General features: G+C 42.7%; 1 protein-coding gene across 3 annotated transcripts in view; it reads right to left on the reverse strand.

Annotated features, from left to right (window-relative positions):
* The window catches only part of CRHR2 (corticotropin releasing hormone receptor 2), a 298646-nt gene that overhangs the window by 99334 nt on the left and 178496 nt on the right, over positions 1–20816 (reverse strand). The window contains exon 1 of one of the 3 annotated variants that reach the window (XM_075827787.1): positions 8473–8546. The exons of the other annotated variants lie outside the window; for them this stretch is intronic. The gene's annotated coding sequence lies outside the window, so the exon portion shown is untranslated. Of the gene's footprint in view, positions 1–8472; positions 8547–20816 lie in introns of those variants that run through there. 3 annotated transcript variants of the gene reach the window in all.

Consider the following 20816-nt stretch of genomic DNA (forward strand, 5'->3'; position numbering starts at 1 on the left):
ACCAAGAAGCCAGGGGTAGCTGGAGATAGTAATGATGATCAGATTGACTCCAGCAAAACGGAGGTGTGAAGTCCAGGGCCAGCTATAACCGTGTGCAACCTTTACAGTTTCACCGGTGCATTTCTAAAGAGGGCGCAAATGGCTTGGAAACACAAAGCTCTTTTTTGGGGCACCTTAAGGCAATGATATTTGGGCAGTGTATGGTGATATTTGAGCGCTGTATGGCGGTAGTTATTAGGCACTGTATTGTATGGTTAATACACTATATGTTATACCATATGAGAGGTGCAATAGTAGGTGAATATGACACCATCCAACCTTTTCTTCACACTTGTTGCTCTCCATTGCGAAGAAATCAAATGGTTACGTTTCTTTGAGTAGTATCCAAGCAGTGACGGCTGCGGACACTTGATGTGGACAGAGGGGAACCAAGGTCCAATCAACAGATGCAAATGAGCTGATTTTACAGTTTAGAACAATATGGTGCAAATGAGGATCGCACAACAGGGAATATGGACACCATAGAGGGGGGATTCCCTGCTCAGGATTCCCCTTTATTTGCCAGAGTGGAGAGCCACTAAGATTTCTGCTCTGGAGCACTCGATGTGGCCATGTAATACATATTGATCATGCATTTAAATAGGCGCCATATAAAATCAGGATCCTCGGGTGGGCCAGCTCTACCCTGGTGAACAATGGGGTCGGAGACAAAAAGGTCTGAGTGCCACACTTGCCTCCTAAGCCACAGGTTGCGCAGCACCATATCCACTGCTGGTATCAACTTCAGGTGATTATATGGGTTGTCCAAGATTATTATTCTTTTTTATTCTATAGCGCCATTAATAACAAGTACAATAAACACGAGCTTGCTGAATTATAGACTGGTACAGAAGGAGAGAGGACCCTGCCCGCGAGGTTGATTTTGAATGTGTGGATGGTGGGAGAGAGTCTGATGTGTTGGGGTAGAGAGTTCCAGAGTGTGGGGGATGCTCGGGAGAAATCTTGGAGACGATGATGGGAAAAGCAGAGAAGAAGGTTTTATGAGGACCGTAAATTGTGTTTGGGCGGGTATCGGGAAATTAGGACAGAGATGTGTGGCGTGGACAGTCTTGTATGTCATTGGATGGATAGATAGATGAATAGATGGATGGATGGATGGATGGATGGATGGATGGATAGATGGATGGATAGATGGATTGATAGATGGATGGATAGAGGGATGGATGGATGGATGGATGGATAGATGGATTGATAGATGGATGGATAGAGGGATGGATGGATGGATGGATGGATAGATGGATAGATAGTTGGATACATGGATGGATGGATGGATGGATGGATAGATGGATTGATAGATGGATGGATAGATAGATAGATAGATAGATAGGCCCCTAATACACCGGACTATTTTGGCCGGTGCTCGTTTGCTCCTGTCACAGGGAGCTATCGATGGTGACTAGCTGTCATTACTCCGATCGCTTGTCCCCATACATTATTATCATGTCGGCAGCGCTTTTCCCTATTTACACACCGGCAACAATGATAATATTTGACTTTTTTAAAATCAGCAGATGATCCGGCGTTCGCTCGTTCATCTGCTGATCGCTCCCCTGTTTACACAGGACAATTATCAGCAACGAGCGTTCTATGAACTAATGGTCTGCCTGATAATCGTCCGGTGTAAAACCCTCTTTACAGTCACACATCGGTCATACATAATTTACTGCTCGTTAGATTGAGTGTCGGGGGAGCTCAGCGCTCGGCTCTCACGGTAAATCACGCTGTAGAGTGTTTAGCATTAGAAACAATTGAATTAAGAATTTTTGCAATAAAGTATAATAGACTACGTAAGAGCAAATACATATATATACACAGCCACGTTATTAGAGACCCATCTAGTCGGGCGTTGAACCTCCTTTGCCTTTCAGATCTGCAGGAATTCATGGTGACATAGATTCTAGTAGGTGATGTGTAACGTCCGTGGTCGCTGACCACGAACTCCTTCCATCTAGTTGACGCCCTTCTCTCAAGAGATGTTTGCACATGCGACCGTCCTGTTCCGCAGTGACCCCCAGGGTGCGCTCGCCAGCTCAGTCCAGACTTGAGAAGCCAGGAATTTCAGGGCCCCCTACAGCTAAATTTTCTGGGCCCCCCTACCGTGGCACCGCCTGTTAACGGTACTCCGTCCAGCACTATATCATGGTACCCAGGGCCGCCATCAGGGGGGGTATTAGGGGTACTGATGTGAGAGGCCCGGCCAAACCTAATTGAAAGGGGGGCCCGGCAAACTGCCGCGACTTGCCTTTGGTAGAAAAAAAACAGGCCCCTGCAGTGGGGCACGTTTTTTTCACCAAAAGAATGTCGTGAGCTGCGGGGCCCCCTTTCAATTAGGTTTGGCCGGGCCCCTCACACCAGTACCCCTAATACCCCCCTGATGGCGGCCCTGCGCACGCATGTGGGTAACTGAGCTGATTGCTCCCTGGGCTATAAGAAGGTCCCAGCCCCTTGCTTCCATGCCTGCGGGTTGTTTGTCGTATCCTAGTTTGTGTTGCAAATGGTCTCCTAGTATTTTCCAGTTCCAGTGTTCCTGTTCCTGTATCCTGTATCCCGTGCTATCCTGTTCCAGTGCCGTGTTGTGCTGTAGCCGTGCTGTGCTGTACCTACGCCTGTCCTGCTGTTCCACGCCTGACGTCTACCTGCTGCCTAGTCCCAGCCGAGCCTGCCTTGCTACTGTCCGAGCTGCCACAGGTACCTTATACGAACTGTGAACTGTGACCTGCACCCTGTTGGCCAGCTGCCATACCGTCAAGGCGGTACAGCCCAGTGGGTCCACGAACCCAACGTGACATGATGTAATCGTTCTGTAGGAATATTGACCATGCGGACAGGATAACGTCTTGCGGTAAAGTTTCCTTCTATCAGAGGGTAAACCGTCAACGTGAAGTGAGGAACTTGGTCGGACACAATGCTCAGATAAGCCCTACTGATCAAATGTCCATCCACTGGTATCAGAGGACCCAGAGTGCACCAAGAAAATATTCCCCCACCATTACTCCATCTCCACCAGCCGGATCTGTTGACATGAAGGGTTCATCGATTCATGCGGCTTGTGCCAAATTCTGACCCCCCAACCATCGGCCTGGTGCCACAGAAATCTGGATTCATCTGCCAGGCGATGTTTTTACACTGCTCAGAGATCCCATATTTGCGCTCTTTTGCCCACTGAAGTCTTGTCTTTCTGTTTCCCTGAGACAGTAATGGCGTTGGAACTAGTCGTCTGCTGTTATAGCCCACCCGTGCTAAGGAACGCCGAGTTGGCTCATAAGTAAACCACTCGCTTCTGAAGGTTTAGACCGGGTTTCAGCTCTCTAGGACCTACCGTTCTTGACATATTCCCAAAAGCAAATATGACACCACTGGCTTCCACATCAAGGACCTTCATATCATGTCACATGACCTGTATTAGCCAATAGAAGCTCGCAGGTCCTTCATTCTTAGCCTCACTCACATACACACAGTTTTAGCCCAGGTTTCCATAACAACCCAGCCATTTCTCATGAATTGAACCCGGCACTTAGCGCTTCTGCCGCTTCATTTTAGCGATTGGTGGCGGTCTCAGAGCTCGGACCCCCACCAATCAAAACTTCTGACATGTCAGAAGTTTGTTGAACATTTAGTTACTCTTTAAATCACACCTTTATTTCTGCCATTGTATACAATTTATAGGATCCAGCATTGGACAGGGGTTCCTTTGGCCCTCCAGAGGATATGATTTTGAGGGCCCACCCTCCAGCTACCTAGATATATTTGTATTTCATCATAGTCCTTGTTATCATTGTACACACAGGACACATTGTCAATAAGGTCTAATAGGTCATTTGTGAATCATCTCATGAGAAATAGACCCCAGTGGCCAGTGATTGGCTCCGAAGTCACCTCCAAATGGGATTGACTTCTGCTGGACCTTGAAGGCCCATTATTGTGTTAGAGCCTGGGTGCCCCGGAGGATCCGCTGGTTCTCTGGAGGGCCAGTCAGACCCTGATAGGATCTAAGTATAGAACTAATTATAAAAGTCAAGTTTTAAGGTCCTGTGGGTAGAGACGGGTTTACACTTTATTTGGACCTCGGGATGTGGTTTATGGGAATTAATTTATTTTTCCATTGACTTGAAAATGAAAAATGATGTAACGTCAAACTTCAGTTTGTGTTCACTGACATGCGGTGCTCTCATCTACACATCAGACACGGTAACGTCAGCGCCAATGTCAGTACCGAGACGGGTGAACTTGGAGGGTGTCTAATATCTACACAATTTAAATGGCGAAAAGTGAAATCTTATTAAAATAGTTTATCTTATAATAAATGTTACACAGTAAAAAGCAAGTTAAAGGGGTATTCCAGTTTCAGCAAATACATTTTATGTTTGTATAATAAAAAGTTATACTTTGTGTATCAGTTCCTGATTTTATTAAATATCTCTGCTTGCTGTCATACCAGGACATTGTTTACTTCCAAGTAATTAAAATCTGTCCAGGTCACGTGTTGATCACACAGGTGCACGAAGCATAGGACAAATTTGTAAACAATGATGGATTCTATTGAATGACAGCAAGCAGAGATCTTGAAAAAGGCAAAAAATTTAATAAGTGGTTCATTTATTATAATATAAACAATATATTTTTTTTATATTCTGTTCTTGCTTGTTGTTCTGGACACCCCCTCCACAGATCCTTCCGTATAAAATGATGTTTCCAGGTTCTGAAGCCAACAATGAGATAGCCGGAGAACATTTTGCAGCTTTTCCTTAGTGAAATCTTGGATTGCGTCGGCCTTGCTAATCCTCTGCACCCTCTTGAGGAGCCACAAATAGCAGCTGCTGACTCACGTCTAAGGACAAGCGTCGGCTGCTGCTCGGGGACTAATACAAATTCCTCTGCAGTCCAATTCTGTTGACAAATGTCGTCCAGTCATACTGATGATAATATAATGAAGTTATTACCCGGGACCTCCGTCAGCTCCAGCTGCTTGTCTCTATGCAGAAACTCAAGTGTACTGAATTGTTGTGTAATATCTTTATATCGATCCCAAGGATTGTATCTGATAATAATGATCATTTTATATTAAATGTGTTGCCCTATGAAGATGACCCCTGTCCATATATGTCCCTACTAGGTCATAGATCACCCTCTATTAGCCTAGGGTGTAGAGTTCCTGCTCTGGAGAACTCAGCATATATTACATGGTCAGCATTTATTTAAAAGGAGATTATGCAATACCACATTTTTCCTGCAGAGGCCACTGCAGGAGAAATGTGCAGCTGGGGCCGATCACCAGCGGATCCCCATTTAGAATATATGGCCATGTTTAAGTGTTACATTTTAGTGGAGCTTGACCTTAACATTTGGATGATGGCAGAGAAGAAACAATGGAATATCTGGAGTCTTCAGACAAGAACTGGGCTCAGGATTTTAAGAGGAAAACAGATCAATATTTACTGTCCCGGTGGTTGTAAAGGGTAATATATATTGCTGGGAGGACCTTGAAGAATTGACTTCTCATCAGGCGGAATGAAGGTACCAGACAATGTGAAATAAACCCTAAATCGACCTGGTTTCTTGCTCTGTTTGAAGGGTGTGTATAATTTTGCAACCACTTTTGTTTAAATCTCTCAAATGCATCTTCTATAAAAAGAAAATAAAACCGCTTTGCAAATAGTCTGGATTAACCCACTAAGAACCAAACCATTTTTGGCCTTAAGGCATCATTTACACGAGCGTAATATACGTGCGTGCTTTTCACGCGTGTCGTACGCACCTATATTAGACTATGGGGCCGTGCAGACAGTGCGTGAATTTTGCGCAGCGCGAGTGCGTTGCGTAACACTCACGACATGTCCTATCTTTGTGCGCTGTTCGCGCATCACGCACCCATTGAAGTCAATGGGTGCGTGAAAACCACGCATGCCGCACAGAAGCACTTCCGTGCGAACTGCGTGATTCGCGCAACAGCTGTCAAACTCTGAATGTAAACAGAAAAGCACCACGTGCTTTTCTGTTTACAAACATCCAAACGGAGTGTCATAATGATGGCGGCTGCGAGAAAATCACGCAGCCACGCATCATATGGTGATGACACACGGAGCTGTTAAGTGCCTTTTGTGCACGCAAAACGGCACGTTTTTTGCGTGCGCAAAACGCACACGCTCGTGTAAATCAGCCCTCAGGACGAGAAGAATTTTCAGATTTTTTGATGCCCCGCTGGCAATTATTTTTTTTACGCTGAGACAAATGTCTAAGGCCTTGTGTTTATTTTTACTATTTTTAACTTCAAACTATTTAACTTTTTTGTATTCTAAAGCATTATTGTCTGTGCAGATATAAGCCCCATCCAGGGGCGTAGCTAAAGGCTCATGGGCCCGGGTGCAAGAATTCAGCTTGGGCCCCCCTACCCCTCCCCAGCACCACCATCATCATCAGACCCCTGCGCGCTCCTATGCCCAGACGCCGTGCCCAACAGCCCCCATAGTATAATGCCCCCACACAGTTAATGCTCCCATAGCTGCCCCCACACAGTATAATGCCCCCCCATAACAGCCCCATACCGTATAATGCTCCACATATCAGCCCCCCATACAGTATAATGCCCCCCCCCACAATATCAGCCCCCCCATACAGTATAATGCCCCCATATGTGCATAATTACATACCTATCCCCGTTCCCACGTCGAGTGGAGGATCCTTCGCCTCCTCCAGTGTGTGGTATGAGTGACTCAGCGCAGGCAGGCGTGATGATGTCGCTACATCCCGCCTGCCTGCGTCGAGCCGCTCAGGGCACAAGGAATGCTAGATCATGGAGATGTCAGATCCTTGCTCCAGCATTGATTGGAACCGGGACCTCGGTGAGTGACTCGCAACCCCCAGGGGGACGCGACCCACAGTGTAGGGATGTCCCGATACCAAAATTTGGACTTCGATACCGATACTTCGTTTACTTTGCCAACAGTAATAAAAAAAAAAAAAGTTCTTTCGTTTTCTGATGTGAGGCGCGAGGTGTGATGATGAATTTTGAATGTCTCACATTAATAGTAATTAACCCCATCATGTTTCTCAGTCATAATGGGTTAATGTGTAAGGTACATGATGGGGTTAATTACTATTAATGTGAGGCACATGGAGGTTAAATTCATCATCGCACCTCGCGTCTCACAATTAGGCCCCATGCACACGACCGTAGATAACCTCTGTTTTTGCGGACCGCAATTGCGGTCTGCAAAAATGGACCCATTCACTTTCATTGAGCGCGGACACATTTCCGTAGCGCTATGGATGGGTGACCGTGCCGTAGAAATGTTCCGAAAATTATGGAACGTGTCCGTCCATTTGGATTTTGCGGGCCGTGCTCCCATACTTTGTATGGGAGCATGGCCCGAAAATGCGGGTGGCAGTCGGCGGCCGGCCGTGCCCGCAATCGCAGGCCGTGATTGCGGGCACGGTCGTGTGAATGGGGCCTAAATGATAGAAAGCAATTTTTATTTTATTTTTTTACAGAGTACACATAAATGATGCAAAAAAATAGTTGTGCAGGTAATACCGATTATATGTATGTTTTATGTATTGAGACTTTTTTTAATGTTTATTGTAAAAAAGGTGAATGTGTATTTTTTTTATTTAACATTACTTTGTTTTTATTTTATTTTTAAACTTCAATGTACTGGCCTATAGCTATAAGCCAGTACATTAGCCTTTGTATGTATAGTACACAGGCAGTTGTTAGGACATACCTGAGTATGCCCTAACAACATGAAATATGGTAAGACAGCCCTGGGGTCCGTCAATAGACCCTGGGCTGTCTGCCCATATATGGTATGTCCCTCAATCGCGTCACAGGAATTCCCTGTGACGCGATCCAGGGGCATCCCCCTTCTCATTTTCCCCTGAATGCTGCAGTCAGCTTTGATCGCAGCATTCAGGAGAATAGCGGCGGAGATGAGAGGTTTCTCTGATCTACGCCGTTATAGAGCGGGGCTGCGGCTGTGTGATACAGTCATTGCCCCGCTCCTGACAACAAGTGCACGCGCGGTCAGCATGAGGTGATGCGGCCGGCGGTGCAGGCACTGAAGACAGAACATGGGGGTGTTTTGTAGAGCGCCCGCCATGTTCTGTCTTCAGTGCCGCCGCTCATTAGTGCAACGCTGGCCGCATCGCATCATCCTGACGGCGCGCACATGTCAGGACTCAGGAGCGGGGCAGTGACTGTATTACACAGCCGCAGCCCCGCTCTCATAGTCATGTGTACTATACTGTATTGTGCCGTTTGCGGTGGAGGAGGGGGGGGGGGGCTGTGATTTAACGCCCCCCCCCTCTCCACCGCAAATAACACAATACATCACAAGGCATCACAACACAATACATTACATTACAATACATAACATTACATTACATTACATTACATAACATTACACTGCAGCTTACCTTGAGTCCTCCGCACCGACTCTTCTGCTCCGTCTGGAAGCCGTGTCACGTGACAACACGGTCACATGGTACACTATGGTACACATGGTACACCATGTGACCGTAGCCAGGAAGTGCCGGCTTCACGGCACAGAAGATTGTTAGGGTATGTTCACACGGCCTATTTACGGACGTAATTCGGGCGTTTTTGCCCCGAATTACGCCCGAAAATAGCGCCTCAATAGCGCTGACAAACATCTGCCCATTGAAAGCAATGGGCAGACGTTTGTCTGTTCACACGAGGCGTATATTTACGCGCCGCTGTCAAATGACGGCGCGTAAATAGACGCCCGCGTAGAAGAAGTGACCTGTCACTTCTTTGGCCGTAATTGGAGCCGCTATTCATTGACTCCAATGAATAGCAGCGCTAATTACGGCCGTAATTGACGCGGCGTTCAAGCGCCTGCACATGCCGGTACGGCTGAAATTACGGGGATGTTTTCAGGCTGAACCATCCCCGTAATTTCAGCCGTTACGGACCCCCGCCGTGTGAACATACCCTTAGGAAACATGCTGTATGGCAACGGGGGCCCGTGGGCCCCCCAAGCTTAGGGGCCCGGTCGCAACTGCGACCGCTGCGACCCCTATAGCTACGCCACTGGCCCCATCCATGCTGTCCATATAAAACCTGAAGATTATGATGCCTAGGCTGACAGATTCTCCATAAAGGCCACAAGAATGAATGACTGCAGCATTTAAAGAGTGAGGGTATGTGCACACACACTAATTACATCCGTAATTGACGGACGTATTTCGGCCGCAAGTCCCGGACCGAACACAGTGCAGGGAGCCGGGCTCCTAGCATCATACTTATGTACGATGCTAGGAGTCCCTGCCTCTCTGCAGGACAACTGTCCCTTACTGTAATCATGTTTTCAGTACGGGACAGCAGTTCCACGGAGAGGCAGGGACTCCTAGCATCGTACATAAGTATGATGCTAGGAGCCCGGCTCCCTGCACTGTGTTCGGTCCGGGACTTGCGGCCGAAATACGTCCGTCAATTACGGACGTAATTAGTGTGTGTGCACATACCCTAAGGGTATGTTAACACGCACTATTTTCAGACGTAATTCGGTAGTTTTACGCCTCGAATTACGCCTGAAAAAACACCCCTAATACGCCTACAAACATCTGCCCGTTGCTTTCAATGGGATTTACGGTGTTCTGTTCCCACGAGCCTTTATTTTACGCGTCGCTGTCAAAATACGGCACGTAAAAAGACGGCTCGTGAAAAGAAATGCAGGACACTTCTTGGGACGCTTTTGGAGGCGTTTTTCATTGACTCCATTGAAAAACAGCTCCAAAAACGGCCGTAAAAAACGCTGCAAATAGCGCGAGTTGTTAAAAAAACGTCTGAAAATCAGGAGCTGTTTTCGCCTGAAAACAGCTCCGTATTTTCAGACGATTTTGCTCAACGCGTGTGAACATACCCTGAGGGTATGTACACGGCCGAAATATCAGAAGCAGAACGCCTCCAAACTTCTGCCCATTGATTGCAATGGGAAATACGGCGTTCTGTTCCGATGGGCCGTTGTTTTACGAGGCCATTTTGAAAAACGGCCGTGTAAAAAAACGGCTGCGAAAACGAAGTGCAGAACACTTCTTGAGACGTTTTTGGAGCTGTTTTTCATAGACTATTGGAAAAAGCTCCAAAAACTACCGTAAAAAACGCAGCTAAAATCACGAGTGGCTTAAAAAACGTCTGAAAATCAGGAGCTGCTTTCCCTTTTTTAGTTTGTGTGTGAACATACCCTTAAACATCATGGGCAGAAGCATTTTCCAATACCAATTATTAGCCTGGGAGTGCGGTTTCAATCACAGCCATGGATAAAGAGATATGCATGTCCAAATATCATAACTCCTAAATATCCTAGGCACTAAGACGACTTTCACAATTATGTATTTTGGACGGTATTTTGCATCAGTATTTACAAACCAAATCCAGGAGTTGATCCAAAACAAAGAAGAGATAAAAATCTTTCCATTATACTTTTTGTTTTTTGTTCCACTTCTGGTTTTTGCCTGAAAATACTAATGCAAAATAATGAATACCACCATACACTGACTGAATAATACTACCATACACTGACTGAATAATACCACCAAACAGTGACTGAATAATACCAACATACAGTGACTGAATAATACCACCATACACTGACTGAATAATACTACCATACACTGACTGAATAATACCACCAAACAGTGACTGAATAATACCACCATACACTGACTGAATAATACCACCATACACTGACTGAATAATATCTCCATACAGTGACTGAATAATACCACCATACAGTGACTGAATAATACCACCATACACTGACTGAATAATACCACCATACACTGACTGAATAATACTACCATACACTGACTGAATAATACCACCAAACAGTGACTGAATAATACCAACATACAGTGACTGAATAATACCACCATACACTGACTGAATAATACTACCATACACTGACTGAATAATACCACCAAACAGTGACTGAATAATACCACCATACACTGACTGAATAATACCACCATACACTGACTGAATAATACCACCAAACAGTGACTGAATAATACCACCATACAGTGACTGAATAATACCACCATACACTGACTGAATAATACTACCATACACTGACTGAATAATACCACCAAACAGTGACTGAATAATACCACCATACACTGACTGAATAATACCACCATACACTGACTGAATAATACCACCATACAGTGACTGAATAATACCACAATACAGTCACTGAATAATATCACCATACAGTGACTGAATAATACCACCATACAGTGACTGAATAATACCTCCATACAGTGACTGAATAATACCACCATACAGTGACTGAATAATACCACCATACAGTGACTGAATAATACCACCATACAGTGACTGAATAATACCTCCATACAGTGACTGAATAATACCTCCATACAGTGACTGAATAATACCACCATACTGTAACTGAATAATATCACCATACAGTGACTGAATAATACCACCATACAGTGACTGAATAATACCGCCATACAGTGACTGAATAATACTGCCATACAGTGACTGAATAATACCTCCATACAGTGACTGAATGATACCACCATACTGTAACTGAATAATATCACCATACAGTGACTGAATAATACCACCATACAGTGACTGAATAATACCGCCATACAGTGACTGAATAATACTGCCATACAGTGACTGAATAATACTGCCATACAGTGACTGAATAATACCGCCATACCGTGACTCAATAATACCACCATACCGTGACTCAATGATACAACCAAACAGTAACTGAATAATACCTCCATACACTGACTGAATAATACCACCATACAGTAACTGAATAATATCACCATACAGTGACTGAATAATACTACCATACACTGACTGAATAATACCTCCATACAGTGACCGAATAATACCACCATACAGTGACTGAATAATATCAATATACAATGACTAAATAATACCTCCACACAGTGACTGAATAATACCTCCATACAGTGACTGAATAATACCACCATACAGTGACTGAATAATACCACCATACAGTGACTGAATAATACCTCCATACAGTGACTGAATAATACCACCATACAGTGAGTGAATAATACCTCCATACAGTGACTGAATAATACCACCATACAGTGAGTGAATAATACCTCCATACAGTGACTGAATAATACCACCATACAGTGACTGAATAATACCACCATACAGTGACTGAATAATACCACCATACAGTGAGTGAATAATACCACCATACAATGACTGAATAATACCTCCATACAATGACTAAATAATACCACCATACAGTTACTGAATAATACCACCATACAGTTACTGAATAATACCACCATACAGTGACTGAAAAATACCTCCATACAGGGACTAAATAATACCACCATACAGTTACTGAATAATACCACCATACAGTTACTGAATAATACCACCATACAGTGACTGAAAAATACCTCCATACAGGGACTAAATAATACCACCATACAGTGACTGAATAATACCACCATACAGTGACTGAATAATACCTCCACACAGTGACTGAATAATACCTCCATACAGTGACTGAATAATACCACCATACAGTGACTGAATAATACCTCCATACAGTGACTGAATAATACCTCCATACAGTGACTGAATAATACCTCCATACAGTGACTGAATAATACCACCATACAGTGACTGAATAATATCAATATACAATGACTAAATAATACCTCCACACAGTGACTGAATAATACCTCCATACAGTGACTGAATAATACCTCCATACAGTGACTGAATAATACCTCCATACAGTGACTGAATAATACCATCATACAGTGACTGAATAATACCACCATACAGTGACTGAATAATACCTCCATACAGTGACTGAATAATACCACAATATTGACTGAATAATATCACCATACAGTGACTGAATAATATCACCATACAATGACTGAATAATATCACCATACAGTGACTGAATAATACCACCATACAGTGACTGAATAATATCTCCATACAGTGACTGAATAATACCACCATACAGTGACTGAATAATACCATCATACAGTGACTGAATAATATCACCATACAATGACTGAATAATATCACCATACAGTGACTGAATAATACCTCCATACAGTGACTGAATAATATCACCATACAGTGACTGAATAATATCACCATACAGTGACTGAATAATACCACCATACAGTGACTGAATAATATCACCATACAGTGACTGAATAATACCACCATACAGTGACTGAATAATATCACCATACAGTGACTGAATAATACCTCCATACAGTGACTGAATAATATCCCCTACAGTGACTGAATAATATCCCCATATAGTGACTGAATAATACCTCCATACAGTGACTGAATAATACTACCATACAGTGACTGAATAATACCTCCATACAGTGACTGAATAATACCACCATACACTGACTGAATAATACCACCATACAGTGACTGAATAATACCACCATACAGTGACTGATAATACCACCATACAGTGACTGAATAATACCACCATACAGTGACTGAATAATACCTCCATACAGTGACTGAATAATACTACCATACACTGACTGAATAATACCAGCATACAGTGACTGAATAATACCACCATACAGTGACTGAATAATACCGCCATACACTGACTGAATAATACCTCCATACAGTAACTGAATAATACCTCCATACAGTGACTGAATAATACCATCATACAGTGACTGAATAATACCACCATACAGTGACTGAATAATACCTCCATACAGTGACTGAATAATACCACAATATTGACTGAATAATATCACCATACAGTGACTGAATAATATCACCATACAATGACTGAATAATATCACCATACAGTGACTGAATAATACCACCATACAGTGACTGAATAATATCTCCATACAGTGACTGAATAATACCACCATACAGTGACTGAATAATACCACCATACACTGACTGAATAATACCACCATACAGTGACTGAATAATATCACCATACAATGACTGAATAATACCGCCATACAGTGACTGAATAATACCACCATACAGTGACTGAATAATACCACCATACAGTGACTGAATAATATCACCATACAATGACTGAATAATATCACCATACAGTGACTGAATAATACCACCATACAGTGACTGAATAATATCTCCATACAGTGACTGAATAATACCACCATACAGTGACTGAATAATATCACCATACAGTGACTGAATAATATCACCATACAATGACTGAATAATATCACCATACAGTGACTGAATAATACCACCATACAGTGACTGAATAATATCTCCATACAGTGACTGAATAATACCACCATACAGTGACTGAATAATACCTCCATACAGTGACTGAATAATATCACCATACAGTGACTGAATAATATCACCATACAATGACTGAATAATATCACCATACAGTGACTGAATAATACCTCCATACAGTGACTGAATAATATCACCATACAGTGACTGAATAATATCACCATACAGTGACTGAATAATACCACCATACAGTGACTGAATAATATCAACATACAGTGACTGAATAATACCACCATACAGTGACTGAATAATATCACCATACAGTGACTGAATAATACCACCATACAGTGACTGAATAATATCACCATACAGTGACTGAATAATACCACCATACAGTGACTGAATAATATCACCATACAGTGACTGAATAATACCTCCATACAGTGACTGAATAATATCCCCTACAGTGACTGAATAATATCCCCATATAGTGACTGAATAATACCTCCATACAGTGACTGAATAATACTACCATACAGTGACTGAATAATACCTCCATACAGTGACTGAATAATACCACCATACACTGACTGAATAATACCACCATACAGTGACTGAATAATACCACCATACAGTGACTGATAATACCACCATACAGTGACTGAATAATACCACCATACAGTGACTGAATAATACCTCCATACAGTGACTGAATAATACTACCATACACTGACTGAATAATACCAGCATACAGTGACTGAATAATACCACCATACAGTGACTGAATAATACCACCATACAGTGACTGAATAATACCACCATACACTGACTGAATAATACCTCCATACAGTGACTGAATAATATCTCCATACAATGACTGAATAATATCACCATACAGTGACTGAATAATATCTCCATACAATGACTGAATAATACCACCATACAGTGACTGAATAATATCCCCTACAGTGACTGAATAATATCCCCATATAGTGACTCAATAATACCTCCATACAGTGACTGAATAATACAACCATACAGTGACACTTTAATCCATGCAGCACGTGGCCAGCACCGCCGGAGAAGAGTTACGCTTATTGATGAGCTACCGGGTGAAGAATGGATAAAAGTAGAAGTTCTCCAAAGCTACTTAACATTATTACATATACAACCAACTGCTGACATGTGTGTGTTTGTCACTACTTTACACCGCCCTCAGTGAGGGAAGCATTTCAGAGGTAACGGGTTCTCTTTAAAAGAGGGAAATGAATGAGCAAACGCTATGTTTTTTATAAGAAAATGCAAATACAATGTGAGACGTTTGCAGACACCGTTCATGATTGGACCTTGGGTGAAACTTGATATCTTACATTTAATAAAGATGAAGGGCAGGAATGGCTGTAAAAGACCAGGATGTAGCTGTCCAAATGGGCCAAAAGGTTGTCAGAGATTTCACAGTGACAACAACCTTGCAGCGGTGCCAAACGGGTGACTTTTACTTAAAGAGGTTGTCCACTACTGGACAACTGATGACCTGTGGGGTCCCAACACATGGACCCCACACTGTTAAGTTGCTCTGGCTGTCTCCTGTCTCAGAGCAGCGGACGTACATGCTGGAAGCAGTTGGCCCCGGCCACTGAATAGCGGCGTGCTGCAGTACTGCACTCATGTGAATAGGAGCAGAGCTGCAGTTCGGCAGCACAGCCGCTTTTCAATGGCCGGAGGCAATTGCTTCCAGCATGTACGTCTGGCGAAGTGGCTTAACGGTGCTGGGCCCGGGTTTCGGACCCGCACCGATGATATATTCGGTGGATAGGTGGAAAAAACCCACAATCACTCTCAGACAAAACCTTAGGTATAAACATAATTTTTTTTTCTAGTGGTGTGGTGTACACTGCCCGCATAAGGCTCAATGCACACGATGCATATTACGTGCGGTTTTGCAATTCAGTAGCAGCACAGTCTATGAGATTCCAGGAAATCTCATGTACACGCTGCGGTATTTTTCAGGGTGGAAATTGACCTGGGGTGCAGATTTTAGAATCCGCAGCATGTCAATTTATCTTTCGTTTCCGCTTGCGAATTGTATCTGCCTAGTGCTGTGAAAAATGTTACCAAAACGTGGCAAAAAACGAATAAAATGTAAAAACTGCACTGAAAAAAACACATAGAAAAATGCACCATTAGGTACGGTTTTTACCTGCGAATTTCCTGCGTATTGTTGCTGTTTTGGTGCGTATTTTCCACAGCAAAATACGCAATGTGTGCATGTAGCCTTACAGTGCCCGATTCATGAAACCAAATAGTGCTCAAAATACTCAAAACAGTGCCCAGATAGCAACAGAAAAACCCAAATAACTATAACATACAGAACCTAAACTACACGGCCCCTCATTCTGTCCACATGATGTATTTATAAAATAAACGCCCCAAAAAAAGGCTAAAAATGAGGGTGCTGAACGCCTCCAAACGTCTGCCCATGGATTTCAATGGAATACGTAATTGCAGATAAAAACTACGGTCGTGTGCATTGGACCTTAAACAGTGCAAATTATATATTCAAACTATACCCAAATAATGTGGCATACAAAACCCAAATAGCACCAACATAATAATGCCATACAGTGCCCAAATAATACCAACATAGAAAAAGCTGCAGAACTCATCATATAATGTATTAGGACAAGTCGGCGCTCCCCTGGGGCCTCCGCATCTTTTCATTACAAAAGCTCGTCAGACGGAAAGTAGGAGGAATGGGGGAAGGGGGGGGGGCACTTTGATGGAATTGAAAGTAAGAGTTTTTATATAAGAGAACATTTTTTCCTAAAATCAAATACTTGACTGTTATAATGAGTTGATTTAAATGAGGCGCAATTAGTACGTTATTACTTGGCATAATGTGCTATGAAAAAGTATGTGCCCCCCATTACTGAACTTATTGTTCATGCTGAACGCTTTCTGAGTAGTCACATAACACAGTTTCTGGATTATTGAGGGATAAATTGAAAGGGGCTGCATCAAGAAGATAATCGCTACCCTACGCTGTATTAGGGCAAATGGATGTAATAAAGGGTCCCCTGGTAGAACCTCTATATTAACCCACTAACTATGGGACACATTGTAATCAGCTAATTATCAACGGACTCTCCTAACAAGTAGGGATTGTTCAGTGGAGAGCCCCTTCAATCGTGTCATGCATTACATCATACTTTTACTGAGGCCCCCAATTTTTTACCCATGGGCCTCCATGAGTAAAAAAACAAAAAGAAATATTCTTGTACATAGGGGGCATTATAGTAGTTATATTCTTGTATATAGGAGTAGTATTATAGTAGTTATATTCTTGTATATAGGGGCAGTGTTATAGTAGTTATATTCTTGTATATAGGGGGCAGTATTATAGTAGTTATATTCTTGTATATAGGAGCCAGTATTATAGTAGTTATATTCTTGTATATAGGAGCCAGTATTATAGTAGTTATATTCTTGTATATAGGGGGCAGTATTATAGTAGTTATATTCTTGTATATAGGGGGCAGTATTATAGTAGTTATATTCTTGTATATAGGAGCAGTATTATAGTAGTTATATTCTTGTATATAGGAGCCAGTATTATAGTAGTTATATTCTTGTATATAGGGGGCAGTATTATAGTAGTTATATTCTTGTATATAGAGGGCAGTATTATAGTAGTTATATTCTTGTATATAGGGGGCAGTATTATAGTAGTTATATTCTTGTATATAGGGGACAGTATTATAGTAGTTATATTCTTGTATATAGGGGCAGTATTATAGTAGTTATATTCTTGTATATAGGGGGCAGTATTATAGTAGTTATATTCTTGTATATAGGGGCAGTATTATAGTAGTTATATTCTTGTATATAGGAGTAGTATTATAGTAGTTATATTCTTGTATATAGGGGGCAGTATTATAGTAGTTATATTCTTGTATGTAGGGGCAATATTATAGTAGTTATATTCTTGTATATAGGGGGCAGTATTATAGTAGTTATATTCTTGTATATAGGAGCAGTATTATAGTAGTTATATTCTTGTATATAGCGGGCAGTATTATAGTAGTTATATTCTTGTATATAGGGGGCAGTATTATAGTAGTTATATTCTTGTATATAGGGGCAGTATTATAGTAGTTATATTCTTGTATATAGAGGCAGTATTATAGTAGTTATATTCTTGTATATAGGGAGCAGTGTTATAGTAGTTATATTCTTGTATATAGGAGGCAGTATTAGGGCATGTTCACACGTGGCGGATTTCCTCCGCAACTGTCCGCACCAATGCCGCACAGAATCTTCGTTGCAGATTCTGCTGCGGATCTGCACAAAATGTGCAGTAAATTGATGCGGACTAGCTGCTGCGGACTGCGGTAAAAGTACTTCCCTTCTCCCTATCAGTGCAGGATAGAGAGAAGGGACAGCACTTTCCCTTGTGAAAGTCAAAGAAATTCATACTTACCGGCCGTTGTCTTGGTAACGCGTCCCTCCTTCGGCATCCAGCCCGACCTCCCTGGATGACGCGGCAGTCCATGTGACCGCTGCAGCCTGTTATTGGCCTGTGATTGGCTGCAGCCGTCACTTAGACTGAAACGTCATCCTGGGAGGCCGGACTGGAGACAGAAGCAGGGAGTTCTCGGTAAGTATGAACTTCTATTTTTTTTGACAGGTTGCTGTATATTGGGATCGGTAGTCACTGTCCAGGGTGCAGAAACAGTTACTGCCGATCGCTTAACTCTTTCAGCACCCTGGACAGTGACTATTTACTGACGTCTCCTAGCAACGCTCCCGTCATTACGGGAGCCCCATTGACTTCCTCAGTCTGGCTGTAGACCTAGAAATACATAGGTCCAGCCAGAATGAAGAAATGTCATGTCAAAAAAGCAAGACGCATCCGCAGCACACATAACATGTGCATGACAGCTGCGGACTTCATTGCGGAAATTAGAATCTCCATTGAAGTCAATGGAGAAATTCCGCCATGAGTCCGCCACTGCTCCGCAACAGACAGAGCATGCTGCGGACACCAAATTCCGCTCCGCAGCCTATGCTCCGCAGCGGAATTTTATGCATCGTCTAAACGAACACTGCTAAATTAAAGTGGAAGTCAATGGAGAAACGGCTCCGCTGCGGATTAACGCTGCGGAGTTTCCGCAGCGGAATTTAAGTGAAATTCCGCCACGTGTGAACCCAGCCTTATAGTAGTTATATTCTTGTATATACGGAGCAGTATTATAGTAGTTATATTCTTGTATATAGGGGGCAGTATTATAGTAGTTATATTCTTGTATATAGGGGGCAGTATTATAGTAGTTATATTCTTGTATATAGGAGTAGTATTATAGTAGTTATATTCTTGTATATAGGTGCAGTATTATAGTAGTTATATTCTTGTATATAGAGGCAGTATTATAGAAGTTATATTCTTGTATATAGGGGCAGTATTATAGTAGTTATATTCTTGTATATAGGAGCAGTATTATAGCAGTTATATTCCTGTATAATGGGGCAGTATTATAGTAGTTATATTCTTGTATATAGGGGCAGTATTATATTAGTTATATTCTTGTATATAGGAGCAGTATTATAGTAGTTATATTCTTGTATATAGGGGCAGTATTATATTAGTTATATTCTTGTATATAGGGGCAGTATTAGGGCATGGCCAGATGTGGCGGAATTGCTCTAGAAATCCGCAGCGGACTCGTTTCTCCATTGCCTTCCACAGCTTTGTGGTTGGGTTCATTTGCACGTTGCGGACAATTCCGCTGCGGAGCATAGGCTGCGGTGCGGAATTTGGTGTCCGCAGCATACAATGGTTGTTGCGGACGTGTGGCGGACTGTTTGCGGACTCATTGCAGAATTTCTCCATTGACTTCAATAGAGATTCAAAATTCCGTAATGAAGTCCGCAGATGTTATGTAGATGTTATGTGTACTGCGGAGCGTATTGGTTTTTTAACATGACATTTCTTCATTCTGGCTGGACCTATGTGTATTTCTAGGTCTACAGCCAGACTGAGGAAGTCAATGGGGCTCCCGTAATTACGGGTGACTACGTGTGTGCACCCATAATTACGGGAGCGTTGCTAGGCGCCGTCAGTAAATAGTCACTGTCCTTGGTGCTGAAAGAGTTAAGCGATCAGCAGTAACTGTTTCAGCACCCTGGACAGTGACTACCGATCACAATATACATCAACCGGTAAAAAAAATAGAAGTTCATACTTACCGAGAACTCCCTGCTTCTGTCTCCAGTCCGGCCTCCCGGGATGACGTTTCAGTCCAAATGACGGCTGCAGCCAATCACAGGCCAATCACAGGCTGCAGCGGTCACATGGACTGCCGCGTCATCCAGGGAGGTCGGGCTGGATGGCGAAAGAGGGACGCGTCACCAAGACAACGGCCGGTAAGTAAGAAATTATTTTACTTTCACTAGGGAAAGTGCTGTCCCT

This window comes from Rhinoderma darwinii, chromosome 5 (assembly GCF_050947455.1).
Source record: "Rhinoderma darwinii isolate aRhiDar2 chromosome 5, aRhiDar2.hap1, whole genome shotgun sequence".
Taxonomy (NCBI): domain Eukaryota; kingdom Metazoa; phylum Chordata; class Amphibia; order Anura; family Rhinodermatidae; genus Rhinoderma; species Rhinoderma darwinii.